At 44.0% G+C, this 11,893-nt stretch overlaps 1 pseudogene across 1 annotated transcript; it reads left to right on the forward strand.

Moving 5' to 3' along the window:
- Positions 1-1,352: 1,352 nt before the first annotated feature.
- Positions 1,353-3,415, forward strand: LOC116563574 (annotated as a pseudogene). The gene is made up of 2 exons (XR_004274467.1): positions 1,353-2,540; positions 2,850-3,415. The product of XR_004274467.1 is annotated as an adenylate kinase isoenzyme 6-like (transcript).
- Positions 3,416-11,893: the final 8,478 nt, after the last annotated feature.

The following is an 11,893-nucleotide window of genomic DNA, read 5'->3' on the forward strand; positions in this document are numbered from 1 at the left end:
TGCAGTGAGCTGAGATCACACCACTGCCCTCCAGCCTGGGCGACAAGAGCAAAACTCCATCTTAAAAAAAAAAATAGAGAAGTTACATGGCCCATCAAACAGACAGGGCCAACATAGTCTAGCCTCTTCCTCCCTTTCCAGCCTCCTGTTTCCCCAACTTCACACACCCTCAGGAACCATCTGAGGCCTCCATAGCTTTGTTCAGGCTATTCCCTGTGCCTGAAATAACCTTCCAAACCTCATGCCCATTCTTCACTCCTTAGCCCTGTCACCTCTCCACCACCCTTCTCTCCAGGGAAGTCAGGGAACCCTAATTTGAGGTCTCCTCTGAGCTCTCAGAACATCCTCTGCAGGCTTCCGCTTACTGTTCTGGGCTGTAAACACACCTTAGTCTGTGTGCAAGCTCTGTGTTTCTGTCTGTCTCCCCTTCTAATCTATTAAGAGAGGGTAAAAGACTGTCTTAAACATCTCAGATCCTTATCACCTAGTGTAACAGCTGCCATACACAGCAGAACACTATCAATAAGTATTTGCAGAATAGAATGAAAAAGAGAACAGCACAACCAGTCTGATATTTTTTTTTCACAGACAATCTGATTTTTCATTGGCCAAAGTCTCTAACTTTTCTGAGTAAATAAATGTGAAACCTGCATTTTCCAGATACTCAGCTATAACCAGTGAATGGTGACACCAAGGTCTCTTGCCTGTTACATCCTGATATAAAATCCATCTGGCAAAAAGCAGCCAGGGTCCACTTTTCTTTCATTTGAGATGGAGTTTTGCTCTTGTTGCCCAGGCTGGAGTGCAGTGGTGTGATCTTGGCTCACCGCAACCTCCACCTCTCAGGTTCAAGCGATTCTCCTGTCTCCTGCCTCAGCCTCCTGAGTAGCTGGGATTACAGGGATGCACCACCACACCCGGTTAATTTTGTATTTTAGTAGAGATGGGGTTTCATCATGTTGGTCAGCCTGGTCTTGAATTCCCAACCTCAGGTGATCCGCCTGCCTCAGCCTCCCAAAGTGCTGGGATTATGGGAATGAGCCACTGTGCCCGGCCCCCACATTTAAAAGTCATGGTAAGGCCAGGCCCAGGGCCTAAAGCCTGTAATCCCAGTACTTAGGGAGGTCAAGGCAGGAGGATGGCTTGAGGCCAGGAGTTCAAGACCAGCCTGGGAAACATAATGAGACCCTGTCTCTACAAAAAATTTAAAAATTAGCTAGATGCGGTGGCACATGCCTGTTGTCCCAGTTACTCAGTGAGCTGAGGTGGGAGGACTGCTTAAGCCTGGGAGGTTGGAGCTGCAGTGAGCCATGATTGTGCCACTGCTCTTCAGCCTGAGTGACAGAGTGAGACCCTGTCTCAAATAAATAAATAAGAATTTATGGTTCATAGTCCGTTGAGAATGTTGGGAGGGCAGCCTGGGGGATCCGCAGAACTGAGCAACCTCCTTTTACAAATCAGTGTACAGAGAACCCACTAGCTAAACCAAAGAGGAACAACTTTATAAGAACAGACAACTATTTATCTACACAAAAGAAAATCTTCCTACCAGTATTAACGCTATTAACATCTTAGCAGCTTTTCCATTATGAATCTGACATTTCCTCCTTCTTCAAATCCTAGTTGGAGTGCTTGTGATTTTTTGAAATGAGACGATAAAGCCATCAACACACAATAAAAGCTATGCACTATCTATAATCAGGGGTCTCTCGAGTATATTTTATGTTAAAGAAAATATTGAATTACTAGACCTTCCCTTTTAAATCCCCTAAAGCCTTCAGCTTTAGAATAAAAGACTGAAACTCTTCTCTGGGATCTTAATTTTTATGTGGCTTCTTATTACTTTTTTATCTCTTCTAAAACTCTAAATCCCTTCAACATAGCTTCGGCCCCTTCCACAGCTAAACTGGCAGCAGCAGGCTGATCTTTTTATTGGTGGGTAATGGATTTAGTTTGATTGCTGACACGGGAACAATGAGAGGATAAACAATTCCATTTGTGGCCATGAAATTCCCCATCTGTTGAGTGCATTCAGGACTGCAGAGTGCTGGGCAGAGACACATGAATGAGCCTGCCACGCCTGATGTTAATGACATCCGTCATACAAGCTGAACATGTGGCTTCATAAATTAAGAGCTAATAGCAACTCTGGTTGCTTATGTCATTAACAAGCCATCCGTTTAAATACATAAGAGTTTGCCATAACATTCAGCCTAGAGACCTGACTTGCAATTCTGATCTCACCAAAAAAACAGTAGTAAAAGAAGCCAAAAAAGCATTCTTCTAAGAAAAAAAAAAAAACGTTTTCAGATGTACAACCAAATATTTACAGATGTGATCATACGATGTCTGGAATTGGTTACAAAATAAAATGGGATGGGGGGGAGTGGGTGAAAGATAGATGAAAAAGCTTGGTTAGTGTGTAGGGTAGGGTACATGAGCAAGGTGCTCAGAGCCATCACAGTGAGGAACCATGTTGCTTCTGAACATCCTGCTCACCTGTAAACCAGGGATTGGAAAAACACACTACACAAAAACTCGCACCAAAATCAGGACTGAGGCTGGGTGCGATGGCTCATGCCTGTAATTCCAGCAGTTTGAGAGGCTGAGGCAGGCAGATCACTTGAGGTCGGGAGTTCAAGACCAGCCTGGTCAACATGGAGAAACTCCATTTCTACTAAAAATACAAAAATTAGCCAGGCATGGTGGCACATGCCAGTAGTCCCAGCCACTCAGGAGGCTGAGGCAGAAGAATCACTTGAACCCAAGAGGCAGAGGTTGCAGTGAGCTGAGATGGCACCACTGCACTCCAGCCTGGAGGACAGAGTGAGACTCTATCTCAAAAAAAGAAAAAAAATCAGGACTGAAATACAACATTAATGTGGGTGATTTAGCTCAAAAAAAGCAGTTGTATGATGGCTATAATGAAGAGTATGATTATCCCACTTTAGATGAAGATAAAGAGTAGTTGATGAGTTAGATAACCAAATGAGAGAAGGTAGATTATTTTTACAGGTAAATTATTGTTTATTACCATGTTGGTGACTTCTTCCCTGAACACTGGTTTCATATATTAAAGTTTTTGTGCTGAGAACAGATACCAATATATTGTGTGAAAGACTTGAAGCAAGAGGTTATAGTGAGATGAAACTAACAGACTACATTCAGTGTAAGATTTTTCAAGTTATTTATTAATAAGTCGCAGCATCCTGCAAGGAAGAAATTGTGCATCAACTACCCAGCAATAAACCATAAGAGCTAGAAAATAATATAGATCAGATCTTGAAATGGATTGAGCATTGGACCAAAGATGATAACTCTTGACTTATGAGACTAGCTACTTTACAAGCACTCTTGTTGATCTCTCTCTGCATAGAAATTGCTCGAAAATAAGTAACACTTTATTAAAATCATGTTGCAGGATGAACCAGTGGATAGTATAAAGGCGGTCCTGCCTACTCAAGAGGCTGAGGTGAAAGGATCGCTTGAGCCCAGGAGGGGGAGGTTGCAGGGAGCCAAGATCATACCACTGCACTCCAGCCTGGGTGATAGAGTGAGAGCCCATCTCATAAATAAATAAATCTAAAGACAAAAGATTTTTTTAAGTTTGGCCATGAGTTGGTAATTGTTAAAGTTCAGTAATAAGTAACTGAGGGTTCATTGTACTGTATTCTCCACTTTCCACTTTTGTCTGTGTTCACAATTATTCACAATGAAAAGTAAAACATAAAAGATAAACATTCAAAGATAATCAGAAAATGGAAGCTTCCTTTTTTTTTTTTTCTTTTTTTTTGAGACAGGGCCTCACTCTGTCACCCAGGCAGATCTCAGTTCACTGCAGCCTTGACCTCCTGGGCTCAGGCAATCCTCCCACCTCAGCCTCTTGAGTAGCTGGGACTACCTACAGGTGCCCGCCACCACACCTGGCTAATTTTTTATTTTTTGTAGAAACAGGGTTTTGCCATGTAGCCCGAGCTGGTCTTGAACTCCAAGGCCTAAACAATCCACCTGCCTTGGCCTCTCAAAGTGCTAGAATTACAGGCTATTGTGTCCAGCCTATTGTTTGGCGTAAGCATTTTTGCCTAATTTTATCTTTCTTTTTCCAAAGAAAATGAAAAAAAAAAAGCATATATAACAGTTCAAACATTTAACAAGGCAAAGAAGCCATCACTGCCAAACGGGATTGCAGCACATTCCAGAGGGAGACGATCAGGCCACTCCTCCTGCAGCTTTCTAGGGACCTACTCAGGCACATGGTCCACGCCCTAAGGCCAGGAGATGAGTGTGCTTGGGAAGCCTAGAAAGACCCCCAACCTCTCTCTCTTTTTATTTTTCACTGCATGAATTCTGTGTTGTTGCCATTGAGTCCACATTTTGTGACTTGTTTTTATGGATGCCCTTTATAGATGTTTAATTTATTGGCTGCTGTCAAAGAAACGGAAAATGCAAGAACAATGGGAAAGGAGAACAACAGAAAGGAAGTGATAACGCGTTGTGCATGGGCCTGTTCAGTGTGTTTCTCTTGGGTAAATCCTCTTCATGTCACCCAGGGCAACTTGTTTCAGGTTCAGCTAATAAAGAAATACCTAGAACTTTCCATTGATATTGTTGATATTGTTGGAAGTCCTGAAATGAAGAAAGAATCTGTGCCCCTGTGAGCCCCTCTCACCCTTCAAATTATATACAAATAGAGTATTGTTATAATTTCCTCAAGATAAAGATCACTGAACACCTACTCTGTGCCCAACACTGTGCTGGGCATGGGGTTCCTATGCTGAATAGAGCACATGGCCTTTTACGGGGCAGGTGGACAAAGTAGACAAACAGCCACTACCCAGTGTGAGAATATCAATAGAAAGCAGGCCCTGCAACCTTGGGAATCTCCCAATAGAGGTGATGCTGGAACTGAGAATGCTGAGTTCGAAAGTCAGGAGCCAATGGAGAGAGGTGGCAGGTTGAAGAACCTACCGTGCTGTCTGATATGGTAGCCTCTAGCCACAGGTGACTCTTGAGCTCTTGAAATATGACTTATCCAAATTGAAATGTGCTGTAAACACATACCAAAATTTCAAAACTAAGCGTGAAAAAGAGTCAACTATCTCCTTAATGATTTTTCATATTCATTACATGTTAACATGATAATATGTTGGCTATATTCTGTTAAATGAAATACATTATTAGGCTGAGCAGGCTGGCTTAGGCCTATAAGCCTAGCACTTTGGAAGGCCGAGGCAGGCAGATCACTTGAGGCCAAGAGTTCAAGACCAGCCTGGCCAACATGACAAAACCCCATCTCTACCAAAAACACAAAAATTAGGTGTACAGAGTGACTCATGCCTGTAATCCCAGCTACTTGGGAGGCTGAGGCATGAGAATAGCTTGAACCTAGGGGGCAGAGGCTACAGTGAGCCAAGTTCATGCCACTGCACTCCAGCCTGGTGACAGAGCAAGACTTTGTCTCAAAAAAAAAAAAAAAAGAGAAATACATCATTAAATTTCACCCATTTCTTTGAACTTTTAAAGTGTGAATACAATACCACTTTAAGTTAGAAATGTATGGCTGGGCATGGTAGCTCACGCCTGCAATCCTACCACTTTGGGAAATGAAGGCTAGAGGATCACTTGAGTCCAGGAGTTCAAAACCAGCCTGGGCAACATAGCAAGACCCCCATTTCTACAAAAATAAAAAACTTAGTCTGGCATGGTGCACATGCTTGTGGTTCTAGCTACTCGGGAGGCTGAGGTGGGAGAATCCCTTGAGCCCAGGAGTTCGAGGCTGCAGTGAGCCATAATCATGCCACTGCACTCAGCCTGGATGACAGAACAAGACTTATCTTAAAAATAATAAGAAGAAGTTAGATGTGTGCCTGGGACTGTATTTCTATGGAATATGCTGCTCTGGAGGTTCAACTGAGCTAGGAAAGAGTAAAGGTTGCAAGCGAACTTGAAGGAGCTAAGAGGCTGTGCTGGCCCCTGGAGTCAGCAGGAAAGGGACAAGAGTCACTTAGCATCCCCACTTGACTATCTAGGGGCTGTCTCAAACTTCCTAGGTACAAAACTGAGCACCTGGTCTACAATGGATGCTGTAGTCACTACCCAAATTCTTTTTTTTTTTTGAGTCGGAGTTTCGCTCTTGTTACCCAGGCTGGAGTGGCTCAATCTCGGCTCACCGCAACTTCCGCCTCCTGGGTTCAGGCAATTCTCCTGCCTCAGCCTCCTGAGTAGCTGGGATTACAGGCACGTGCCACCATGCCCAGCTAATTTTTTGTATTTTTAGTAGAGACGGGGTTTCACCGTGTTGACCAGGATGGTCTCGATCTCTTGACCTCGTGATCCACCCGCCTCGGCCTCCCAAAGTGCTGGGATTACAGGCTTGAGCCACCGCGCCCGGCCTACCCAAATTCTCTGAGACCAAGGTACCCTTTCCCCCAGCTGTTAACCCAAATTCTCTGAGACCAAGGTACCCTTTCCCCCAGTTGTTAAGAGTGTTGGTGACTGACAGCCCAACCCAGCCCCACTCCAGAGTTTGACTTGCACAGAGGAGAACCACCTTGCTGGAGGTCTAACCCTTCCCAGAACCACCTCCACCCAGCAACAGTCAGTTAGAAGGTCAAGCATGAGTCCTGCCTGACTTGCCCCATTGGAGTAACTCTGAAGGGCCTGCCCAACTTCAGAGCTCCCCCATGGGGTTGGCTGAGTCCCCTGTTGAGACCAAGTAGCTACCCAGCAACTTCCTCCGTCACAGACTTCTTGCTCTGTTTCTCTCTCAGGTGTTGATCACGAGAGCCCTGGCCAGCAAACCTCCCGCATGCTCATTTCATCTGGGTCTGCTTCCTGTGAACTTAACCTGCACATGATCTTCCTCCCAAATCTCTTCCGCTTCCCATTTTCTGCTGGTGACATCTTTATTCCTGTCTTTCTCTCACACCCATAGCCTAGTATGGGTCAGAAATCCTTTTGCTTCTATCTTCAAATTATATCCAGAATTGGACCAGTTTTCAGGGCCCCTCTGCCATTGCCCTGATCTATGCCTCCATCCTCTCTCACCTGGGGTGTTCTGATGGCCCCCGTCCCAGCTACTCTCCCTACGTCAGCCTTGCTGCCCTTGAGTCCCTTTCAACAGAGTAATCAGAACAGAGGTCTCGAGTCAGGTCATGTTGCAGCTTGCCCTAAGCTAAGTCACTCAGTAGTGACTAAATCCTTGCTAACCCAGCATTCCTGGCCTGGGATAATCCAAGTTTATATCTGTTGTCCTAGCATAATTTTAACAGTGACCCCTTAGCCCCATTTGGATTACAAATTATATGATCACCCTACCTCCTACCACCTTTTGGAAATCACCTCCTACTACCCGCCTCCCCTTCACTCACTCCATTCCAGTGACTGCAGAACAGTCCTCAAAGAGATAGAAAAATCCCTGCCTGCAGGCATTTGCACCTGCTATTCCCTTGCCTGAGATACTCTTCTCCACGATGTCTGCAGCTCCCTCACTCCAAGATCGCCTTGTTAATGAGGTTTTTTTTTTCCTGGCCACCCCATTTAAAACTTCAAGTATCCATGGCAACCCCTCATATCCTCTCTTCCTAGCTTTATTTTTTTCTCCTTTTTTTTTTTTAACCTATCACTCTCTAATATGCTTTATATTTTACTTACTTTTCTTGTTTATCACCTATCTTCCTCAAGATAAAGGCCAGGGCATCTGCTACACATCCTAAAATGCATGGGACAGACCTCACAGCAAAGAATTATCTGGGCACAGTGGCTCACTATTCCTGAATTGTGATCTGCCCGCCTCGGCTTTGGGAGGCCAAGGCGGGCAGATCACACTTCAGCCCATGAGTTCAAGACCAGCCTGGGAAAAATGATGAAACTCCATCTCTACAAAAAATACAAAAATTAACCAGTGAGCCATGATCATGCCACTGCACTCCAGCCTGGGTGACAGAGTGGGACCCTGTCTCAAAAAATAAAATAAAAATAAATTGTTTAAAGAATTATTTGCCCCAAATACTGATAGTGCTACAGTTGAGAAATCCTGCCTTAGACCAATCACTAAGCTTTTCCTAGCCTCAGTTTTCCCATCTGTAAAATAGTAATACTACTACTGGGCCTAGTCATAGGACTGTGAGAATTAAATAAAATCATGATGAAAGGCTCATAGCATAGTGCTTGGTACTTAAGTGCTATTTTTGTTTTAAGGATTATTAGGCTCAGACTGTCTGATTGTCTCAGTCATTGCAGAGCCTAACAGGTAAGTTTTTATTCTGCTCCTTCTCAAGCCCTGGCCACATCTTCTAACACATGAGCATCGTTGATTGCAGAAGAATGAGGCAGGTTCATTACCAGAGCCAGACAACTCACTGCAATAGGCTTGCCCAATTTAGCAAATAAAAATGCAGGATGCTGGCTGGGCATGGTGGCTCACACCTGTAATCCTAGCACTTTGGGAGGCCAAGGTGGGCAGATCATGAGATCAGGAGATTAAGATCATCTTGGCCAACATGGTGAAACCACGTCTCTATTAAAAATACAAAAATTAGCGGCGGCGTGGTGGTGCATGCCTGTAATCCCAGCTGCTCAGGAAGCTGAGGCCAGAGAATTGCTTGAACCAGGGAGTCAGAGGTTGCAGTTAGCCAAGATTGTGCCACTGTACTGCAGTCTAGCAACAGAATAAGACTCCATCTCCAAGAAAAAAGAAATACAGGATGCTCAGTTAGATTTGAATCTCTGTTAACAAAAACATAATTTTTAGCATAAATACGCCTCGTGTAATATTTGGGACATACTTATAATTTTTAAAACCTATTTTTTATTTATTATAAAGTCAAAGTTAACTGGATATTCTGTATTTTTTCTGACAACCTGACAAACCAAGCACCTGCTCTCTTATTAAAGGAGTCATCTTCACAGACAAAGAACATCACTTTGCATAGTTAAAGATTAAAACCACCTCTCTTTCCCTCAGAGGAAGTGAAAGGAGTTCCTACTAAAATTACAAATATATACAAATTATAAATATTCCTACTAAAATTAGAAATATATCTCCAATTTCACAATATAAGCCACTGAAGATTACATAGTGGAGACTTCTCAGAGGCCCACAGGCTTGTGCCCCACTAATCTGCCAAGACTGGCACTCTGGGTTGGTGAAGACCCCAGGTTTTGGAGTCGGGACTGACCTGGGTTAGAGACTCGCTTTCATAAAACCATGACAGGCCCACCTGGCAGGGTTGTTGCCGGGCTCATGTATAAAGTGCCTCGTATATAGTAAGTGTTCGACAGTAGCATCGTCAGCATTGTGTCTGGGTTAGACTCATGTGAGGTGATGGATAAATGCTGTACAGCATGAGCTAGGAGCCCAGACATAGGCCATTAATCATGTGGCAAGCTGCCACCCCTCTGCTTAGCCACTGAATCAGCACCCTATGGGTGCTTTTAAAGCCACATACTTCTGGGAACAACTCCTAGATTTTGGAAGGAGAAAGAATGAGGCTGGGACACAGGCTTGCAAATGTTTATCAAGATGCTCCATTCACCAGTGGTGAGGATGAGCATCCCTTAAAGATCTTGTTCAAACAGACGCTGGGCTTTGTCCCACAGTTCCTGATGGCAGATGAGCCTCAGCCATCCACCCCTCCACAGGTTCCCAGGTGATGCTGACGCTGCTCTCTGGGGGCAATTTGAGAATCACTGTGCTACATCGATATCTCCCAACCCCGGCTTTTTTTTTTTTTTTTTTTTTTTTTGAGACCGTCTTGCTCTGTTGCCCAGGCTGGAGCACAGTACAGAGTCTTGCTATGTTGCCCAGACTCGAGTGCTGTGGTGTGATTACAGCACCCTGCAGACTCAACCTCCCACAACGCTAGCATATTTTAACCACAAGAGGTGTTTTTAAATACCTGTGCCTGGGCCCTAGGTTATTAGATTTAAATAGTCTAGGGGAGGACCTGAGCTGCTCATAATTCTAGTGCATTCTGGTGGGGAACTTCTGCTCTCCTTAAGGCAATTCTGCTGTAACTCCACAGTGTGCCCAGGACCAGCCACACTCCAACCCAGAACTTCGGAACCAGAATCTGCATTTTAACAAGTTCCCCTGGTGATTCACACCCATGCTAGATCTGAGCACTGCTTAGGTTTCAGTCTAAATGTAACTTCCTCAGACAGGGCTTTTTTTTTTTTTAGTCTCACTCTGTCGCCCAGATGAGAGTGCAGTGGCACAATCACGGCTCACTGCAACCTCCACCTCTCAGGTTCAAGGGATTCTCATGCCTCAGCCTCCCGAGTAGCTGGGAACATAGGCACACACCAAGCTAATTTTCGTATTTTTAGTAGAGACAGGGTTTCACCACATTATCCAGGCTGGTCTCAAACTCCTGACCTCAAGTGATCCACCTGCCTCGCCCTCCCACAGTGCTAGGATTCCAGGCTTGAGCAACCACACCTGGCCCAGATAGGGCTTCTTCCAGTGCCTTTGGTGGGCTAGATCTTCAGAGTTCTCAGGTAGGAGAGGGAAACACAGCCACTCGCTGGTCAAGCAGGTGGCAAGCATTTTACAGAGAATCCCGGAATTAAAGTCTCCCACTGTGGCCAGGCATGGTGGCTGATACCTGTAATCCCAGCACTTTGGGAGGCCAAGGTGGGAGGATCACTTGAGGCCAGGAGTTCAAGCCCAGCCTAGAACCCTGTTTCCACCAAAAAAAAAATTTTTTTTTAAATCAGCCAAGTGTGGTGGCGCGTGCCTGTGGTACCAGCTACTCAGGAGGCTGAGGCTGGAGAATCACTTGTGCACAGGAGTCCCAGGCTGCAGTGATCAAACCACTGTACTTCAGCCTGGGCAACAGAACAAGATCTGTCTCTAAAAATGAAAAAACAATTTAAATAAAAAAAAAGTCTTCCATTGACATCAATTGACTGCCCTTTCAGTAAATGTAGAAGCCAAATGTAAAAAGAGCAGTAAGTGAGCACCAGTGTGCAGTCAGCATAGAACCCTCAGCAGTGAGTTCCCTGGACCTGGGAAAAGAGGAACCCAGACCAGAACAGAGTTGACAGGCTTAGCATCGTCCTGGACAGGAGCTGCCACCAGTACTCACAGGTGTGACATATACATACTGCTGCATATGGGTTACACCATTTGCCTTCTAAAATGAGGCCTCAGCCATCCTCCCCTCCACGAATTGCAAAGTACCTGGGCTAGGAGGACCTTAATTGTCTAATATGATCAAGACTCTGGGCTCAGAGCACAAAAGCCAAACAAAATCATTTCAGCAAAAAATTAAGAGTGATAATATCAAGTATTGCCAAGAGTATGGGAAATAAGTCCCTCATAGCCTATTACTAAAAGTGTCAACACATGAAGAATTTTTGGAAGGCAATTTGGGAAGAAAAAAAAACCCTCAAAATTTAAGACATGCATGTGCTATATGACCTGCATTCCTGCAGTTAGTAACATAACCCATAAAAATATTAGAAGACATTTATAAAGATACATCACAAGGATGTATTTTGCTGCATTGTGTCTAATTTTAAATAATGGAAGTAAGCGATGGATCTATCAAGAAGACTAGATAAATTTCTGTAACACAGTGATCTCCTATATATCTGCTAAAATAAGGAGAACTATAAATGTCCGCACATGTGTGTGTGCATAGTGTGACTCCATTTCTATTGCTTAAAAACCTCATACATGTATATGTAAATATATGTGTGACTAAGCATGAAAAAATCTGCAAATATACCCTCCAATCTGTAACCAATTATTGCTTTTAGGAAGTGATACTAGATTGGGGGAAGTGGGTTTCACTTTTTCTGTATACTCCTCTGTAGTTTTTTAATTTAAATGTGTACTATTTTTACTTTTAAAAAAAAAAATTTCTTTTTTTTTTTTTTTTTTTTT

This window comes from Sapajus apella, unplaced genomic scaffold (assembly GCF_009761245.1).
Source record: "Sapajus apella isolate SASKATOON/1434 unplaced genomic scaffold, GSC_monkey_1.0 scaffold35, whole genome shotgun sequence".
Taxonomy (NCBI): domain Eukaryota; kingdom Metazoa; phylum Chordata; class Mammalia; order Primates; family Cebidae; genus Sapajus; species Sapajus apella.